General features: G+C 34.6%; 1 pseudogene across 1 annotated transcript; it reads left to right on the plus strand.

Moving 5' to 3' along the window:
- Window positions 1–1,203: 1,203 nt before the first annotated feature.
- LOC308343909 (cytochrome c oxidase subunit 6C-like) lies at window positions 1,204–1,550 on the plus strand (annotated as a pseudogene). Its single transcript has one exon. The product of its transcript is annotated as a cytochrome c oxidase subunit 6C-like (transcript).
- Window positions 1,551–8,071: the final 6,521 nt, after the last annotated feature.

Genomic DNA, 8,071 nt, shown 5'->3' on the forward strand with positions numbered 1-8,071 from the left:
TTTCTTTTCAGTGTTTCAAAATTCATTGTTTATGCACCACACCCAGTGCTCCATGCAATATGTGCCCTCCATAATACCCACCACCAGGCTCACTCAACCCCTCACCCCCCTCTTCACCAAAACCCTCAGTTTGTTTCTCAGAATCCACAGTCTCTCATGGTTTGTCTCCCCCTCGACCTTCCCCCAACTCACTTCTCCTCTCCTTCTCCCAATGTCCTCCATGTTATTCCTTTTGCTCCACAAGTAAGTGAAACCATATGATAATTGACTCTCTCTGCTTGACTTATTTCACTCAGCATCATCTCTTCCAGTTCCATCCATGTTGATACAAAAGTTGGGTATTCATCCTTTCTGAGGGAGGCATAATGCTTTTATATATAGTAATGCTTAGAAATAAGGCTAAAGGTTAAAAGTTACAAGGAAACAAATCTCATCTCAATACCATCAAATAAATTTCTAATTTATTTGTCATTTGTATTAAAAGAAAGTTCATGCTATAAAAATCTCATTAAAATTTGTTTAAATTGAAAAGCAAAGCAGGAAAGGGACTAGAAAAAGTTGGACTAAAAATGACAGTTATTTTCTTTCAGAAATTTTAGTAATCAAGATGTTTAGCAATAAGTGTATTTTACTATTACAAGCTAAGCATAACAGTTTATCAAAATAGTAGAAAAGAAAAAAAAACTTTCTAAATATCACTAAGCAAATACTGAACTGCCCATGAAATCAAACTGAGAATCAATGAGCTTCTGATCATCAAAATAAACACAGCACAATTTATAAGCTCTTATGTTAAAAGAGAAATACAAAACTGGCTAAGACACTCAGAAAAAGCAGATGTTGATTCCTATTCTAATCACACAAACACTTTTTGCCTATGCACAAAAATTCAATTTCAACAGCAGTTTTATATATAGAGATATCTAGAGAGATATAGATATAGATATCTCCAACAATAAGTGTCATCTTGCAAATTATAGTCCCTCATTAACTGATCAAGCAATATAAGGCATGACTGAGCCTCAAGGTTAAAAAATAAAAACTCCTGATTTTTGAGCACTTACTACGTGTTGGGTAATGTCCTCAGTGTCTTATATGTATTTATTCATTTATTCCTTGCAAAAAATCTCCAAAAGTGGTCCATTTCATTATCAGTTAGGAAGGACATTAGATTTGAGGTTGGTGTAGAGGAGAATAACTACCATGACTTCCAGTGTTTTGACGAAACCTCAGATGCGAGGCCTTCTGGCCAAGCGTCTGTGATTTCATGTTGTTGGAGCCTTCGTTGTATCCCTGGGGGTTGCAGCTTTCTATAAGTTTGCTGTGGCCGAACCAAGAAAGAAGGCTTATGCAGATTTCTACAGAAATTACGATTCCATGAAAGATTTTGAGGAGATGAGGAGGGCTGGTATCTTTCAGAGTGCAAAGTGGTTTTGGAATGTAAAGAATTTCTTTGGGTTGAGTTCAATTGAAGTTTGTCACTGACCTGTGTTCCTGAACCATGAAGCACGAATATTGGGTTATGGAATAGTTTGTCTTGATAAATAAACAACTAACAACAACAACAAAAAATCTCCAAAGTATTATTATTATCACAATTTATAGATGAGAACAAAAAGACAGAGGCAGGTGAAATAATTGCCTATGATATGTAGCAATTGGCAGAGACAGGATTTGGACAAAAGAAATTGGGCTCCCCAGTCTGGTCCTGTTTTCCTCACTATGCTCACCTGGCTCTCAGTCACTTACTAAATGACTCAGCCCTCCCTGAAAGTGTGCCACGGCCCTTTAATATGTCCTGAATGAATATGTCATGTGAGCCTCAGATAATCTCCCCCGGGCCTCGATAACTGTATACTGTCAGAGGAAAAGGAGAGAAAGACTCCTTCTGACTAACAGGACAGTATGATCTGAAAAGAGAACTCATTGTACACTATGATAGCCACTGTATAGTTGTCAAGCACAAATTAACATTATCGTTGAATTATCATTAGACTGGAGAACTAGTTCTTATGGATACTTACAAGTGCTTTAAGTTGTGAAATAAAATCCCTTCTCCTCCCCAAGAATTTAATAATCTCTATTATACACACAGAGGTGTGAAAGCTGATTCCTTGTGAACATTTAGGAAAGGGCTGAGGACCAACTCACGCAGAGAAAATAACCTACAACCACATAGGACAGACTTTAGAAATTAACTCAATTCAACAAAGGCATCCATACAGAGAAAAAGCTGGAGAGCTAGAAACTGACCTCTGTCCCCAGAACCCCCCATGCCACAACCCTAATTCAAGCCCCTGGAGAGTTGGGGAGGGGTGAAAATCTCCTCTTGTTTTAAGACAGAGTTCTCAAAGGGCAGAATACCTTAATTGACTTCCAAGCTATACTTCTAATTAAATTTATTCTAAAATGAAATGAGGGGCCTCAAGAGGTACAAGGCTTCCTGTTTTTGAAAGAGAATGCAAGAGATACTTGATGTGCTAAACACTTTACCTGTCTAATCTCCCAGATTCTGAAATTTTGTGAAAAATGGGAAAATTTTTGTGTGCCTTGATGTCATTTAAAACAAACAAAAAAATGTGTTTGTTACAAATGAAAGGAAATAGAATTCCAGGAGGAACTGGTGATAATGCCATTCCAGTCAGGCAAATTTTATACATTCTAAAAGTATTTGTTTGGTAGCCATTAGGGGCTTCAAAAAAGATCTTCCTCATTAATGTTCCTCATGAATCTTGGATCCCAGTGATGGCATTGTAAAGCAGCATAAACATAACCCAATCATATCATTGCATTCCCTCTTTTAATTAAAAAAGCAAAACCTATAATTATTTCAACTCCAGTTTAAAGTGTAAAGAATGAAAAATTCCTCAAAGAAAAAGGCTTTTTGTGTGATAGAAACAACTTGTTTAGATTTAGAAAAAAGGCTGTAAATGTGAGAGAGAATTGATGTTCCTAAAAAGTAAGCCCTTGAACACTCATAAATTGTGAAAGAAGACAATAAAGAAGGAAATCAGAAATAATAAAATGATTTTTAATTACTGGTTAATTGAAGTGTGTTTTTGACAACGTTCTTGAAAAGCAAGTGTCCTGCAGATACTTAACCTAGGGAAATGCTGGCAGGAAGCAACAGGGTGACTTTTACTCTGGAATGTGAAAATAATCAGGAACAAAAGGCATACATACACAGAGAGCATCCGTAAATGTATTTATTACAAACATATTCCCCAGCCACAGAGTCACTTTTGTAATGATTTTATATGTGTGTGTATTGTATGTGTAATGTATATAACATATAATATTAATTATATAATTATATATAAAAATAAATTCAAGACCTTTTATTGAAGCAAAACTGAAAATGTGAATTGAAGAACATGAAATTTTTAGTTAGTTTTCAAGATACATATCCTTCTGTTTCTTCTAATGTGGTAGACTAGATACCTTTAAAAGTTTCTTAGTATAAAATACTTAGAAATGAAGGTGATGAAAAATCAAATGTTCTTTAGATATGTAACAGATCAAGCAAAGTGAGAGAAATCCTTAGATCCAAAGTTAAGAAAAAAGATGAACACCAGAGCAGTGAGACTATGTTGATGCCTAGGGTTGATAAAGCCATGAGGCCAGTCAAAAGTTGGGAATTGGAATTGGCACACACACCACAGGAAACTAGGAATTTTGAAATGCTACATCATGTTGTAAAAGGGTGAACTCTGAAAATAGTCCAATCACAAAAGCAAGGGGCTAAGAAACTGACCTGTACCTTGGAGGAGTAAGGACAGGAGTGGAAAAGAGGGACCTCTTCATAATCAACAATTACCAATGTAAAGTTCAGGTTTAAAAATGTATTACATGGAAAATCAGGGAAGCTCCAAGCCAAGAAACTGTCTTAAAGTTGACCTGGACTGTTAGCACCTTAGAGCACCAAACAAAAGCAAATACATACTCTCTTCGCAGGTGCCTTCAACCCAAGGCTTGTAGTATTGCTAAAAATAATATCCACTGAAATTATGAAATGCACAATAAAACAAATCAACATAAATGAATCAAAAGAAATGAAACATCAAAAAGAGACATCTCCCAATAAAAGGTTGGATACAGAATATAAAATGTTTATTTACATATAAAATATTAATGTATAAATATGTTCTCTATTTAAAATATTCAAGGAAATAAAAGACAGTTAAGTCTTTTAAAAACTAATAAAGACAGTTAATAAAAGACAGTTAGAAAATAAGAAATAAAGTGCAACCAAAATAAAAGAGGGGGCCAAATAAAATATTGAATAATAAAATGAAATCATAGAAATTATAAACTCAATGTACAAATTAAGAAGCAAATTACATATACAGTTGAAGATACAAATTTTAAAAATATCACTCAGATAAAACAGGGTTGAAAAATATTAAAGAGATGCTAATAATATTGGATATAAAATGAGAATGTATACTGTATTAGAGGCCCAGCAAAAAGATTAGAATGAATAGGAATATTCAAAGAGATAATGTCTGAGATAATAAATTTTTCAGACTTGGTGAAAGACATAACTTCTCTAATTCAAGACAGATGGCCAACAGACACTTGAAAAGATGCTCAACATCACTGATCATCAGGGAAATACAAATCAAAACAATAATGAGGTATCACCTCACACCTGTCTGAATGGCTAAAATAAAAAAATACAAGAAAAAACAGGTGTTGGGGAGGATGTGGAAAAGGGGACCCCTCTTGCACTGTTGGTGGGAATGTAAGCTATTGCAGCCACTCTGGAAAACAGTATGGAGTTTCCTCAAAAAGTTAAAAATACAGCTACTCTGTGTTCCAGCAATTGCACTGCCAGTTATTTATCCAAAGAAAACAAAACAAAGGGATACATTTACTTCCCAATGTTTATAACAGCAGTATCTACAATAGCCAAATTATGCAAACAGCCCAAGTGCCCATCAACTGATGAATGGATGAAAAAGAGGTGGTATATACCTACAATGGACTATTACTTGGCCATAAAAAAGAATGAAATCTTGCCCTTTGCAAGAACATGGATGAAGCAAAAGAGTGTCATGCTAAAGGAAATAAGTCCATCAGAGAAAGACAAATACCATGATTTCACTCATATGTGGAATAAGAAACAAAACAAATGAGCAAAGGGAAAAAAGAGAGAGAGAGAGAGACAGAGAGGCAAACCAAGAAGCCAACTCTTAACTATAGAGAAAAAACTGATGGTTACCAGAAGGGAGGTGGGGTGGGGGATGGATCAAATAGGTAATAAGGATAAGGAGGGCACTTGTTGTGATGAACACTGGGTGTTGTATAGAAGTGTTGAATCACTGTATTGTAGACCAGAAACTAATATTACACTGTATGTTAACTACCTGGAATTTAAATAAAAACTTTAAAAAAGACAAAGAAGAAAAAAACCCTAAAATTAGTAAGCTATATATCCACACCAGACATATTAGAGAGATTTCAAATATCAAGGATAAAGGCAGACATTAAAATCAGAGATGGAAAAGAAAAAACAAACAAACCTGACAGGATACAAAGAAAGTGATTAGACCAACAGCAAGAGCATTAATAGAAATAAGAAAATGTACGATGGTATCTTCAATAAGCTGAGAGAAAATGACTTCAACATAGGAATACATAGCTAGCGAAATATTATCAAATAATAAGGCAAAAATATGTATAGAAAATTCAACAAAACCTGAGGCAATTTATCTTTAATGCTTAGTCAGTAGAGGTCTTCTAAAAAAATGTATTTTAGAAAAAAATGAAAAACAAACAAAACATGAAAGAACTGAGATACAAAAAAAATTTTTTAGACAGAGAAATTGGCAAATAGATGGGTAAATCTGAGAATATATTAATATTATAACAACTAATTTCAGAATTTAAAAATGTTACTGAAACACTAAAAAAAAAAATAACTACGGCAGGAGGTAGCACCATTAAAGCATCCTGATATCCTTCGGTTTTTCACGAAAATGACAGGGATACTGATCTGATGCCTTATTGAAAGTATACATACGAAATTTTAAAGAAGTTCACTAGAAGATGGAAAAGCAAGTGTCTAACATTCAGGCCAACTGAAAGAATATAATGGGGTAATAATAATAAATACCAATTCAAGTGAGGAACCAAATAACTAAACATAGAAAAACAAGACAAATAGAAACTACAAAATAGTATGATTAAAAAAACATACAATCTACCAGTAATGCATGAGATATATATGAACTACACTTGCCAGTTAAAACAAAGATTAGAGAATTTCTAAACAAGAAAACAAATTTAAAAATGGGCAAAGGACTCAAATAGACCTTTTTCCAAAGAAGACACACAGATGGCCAGTAGGCATATGAAAAGATGCTTAACAACACTAATCGCCAATCAGACTGGTTATTATTAAAATGATTTAAAAAAAAAGTGCTGGTGAGGATGTGAAAAAAGGGAACTCTCCTGCACTATTGGTGGGAATGTAAATTGGTGTGGCCACTATGGAAAATAGTATGCCGGTTCCTCAAAAAAACTAACTGTAGAACTGCCACAAAATCCAGCAATTCCACTTCTGGGCGTTTATCCAAAGAAAATGAAAACACCTATTGAAGGAGATATATGCATCCCATGTTCACTAAAGTATTATTTACAATAGCCAAGATATGGAAGCAACCCAAGTATCTACTGATATTGGTGAAAGGATAAGGAAGATGTGGTATATACATACAATGGGATATGGTCATTTATGAGAGAGAAAGAAACCTCTCCAGTTGTGACATCATGGATCGACCTAGAGGGTATTATGCTAAGTGAAATAAGTCAGACAGAGAAAGATAAATATCATAGGTTCCACACCACTTATATATGGAATCTGAAAAACAAAACAAATGAACAAAAACCCAAAACAGAAACAGATTCACAGATACAGGGAAGAAAGTGTCCATTACCCGGTGGGAAGGTGGTTGGGGTGGTGGGCAAAAAGATGAAGGAGACTATAATTTACAAACTTCCAGGTATAAAATAAAAGAGGGATCTAACATAGAGCATAGGAAATATAGTTGATAATATTGTAGTAACTCTGCAAGGTGTTGCACTATGATATATACACCTGAAACTCATAGGATACTACATGCCAATGATACTTCAATTAAGAAAAAAAAAGATTAGGGGCACCTGGGTGGCTCAGTGGTTTAAGCCTCTGCCTTCGGCCCAGGTATGATCTCAGGGTCCTGGGATCGAGCCCCATATCAGGCTCTCCGCTCAGCGGGACACCTGCTTCCCCCTCTCCCTCTGCCTGCTGCTCTGTCTACTTGTGATCTCTCTCCCTCTGTCAAATAAATAAATAAAATATTAAAAAAAAAGAAAAAAAAGATTAGAAACATTAGAAAATCCCTGCAATACACTGTTCACAAGAGATGTACAGGAAGTATGAAATCTAAAGTCTGAAGCAGAAGTAAAACCTGATCAGATTAGTATGAGTAAGAAAAATTACAGGCCAGTCTTTCATGAGTAGACATGCAAAATCAATTCTAAATGGATTGTAGATCTAATTGTGACAGGTAAAAATGACTGCTTCTATGTTAAGATTTTTACATAGAAAAATGTAAGTCACGAGCTTGAAATAGAAAAACATTCCATAAAGAAGACTTAAGAAAGCATTAACAGTAAGAGATAATAACAATATGTTGTTTATATAACAACATATAAAATGGACTTTATTATAATTAAGAACTCTGTTTATCGAGAGGTCATGAAAAGAGTGAAAAAACAAGCCAAAATCAGAAGTTATTTGCAATTCCAACAAAAGACTTTCCTACAAATGGAGCAAAAGACAATTTAATTTTGGAAAATCACATCTCCAAAAGAATGCCCACACTTCAAAAAACACAATTGCCCTATGACACTGGAAAAAGAACGGCAACTTCAATCACAATACTATACCTCTTGACACCCATGAGAATGGCTTGAAAAATTTTAAATTGAAAAGTATTATGGTAATATGGAGCAACAGGAGCTATCCTATGCTGCTGATAAGAGAATAGATTGGTATAACCATTTAGGAAAATCCTCTGTTAAC

Source organism: Martes martes, assembly GCF_963455335.1.
Source record: "Martes martes genome assembly, chromosome: 6".
NCBI lineage: Eukaryota > Metazoa > Chordata > Mammalia > Carnivora > Mustelidae > Martes > Martes martes.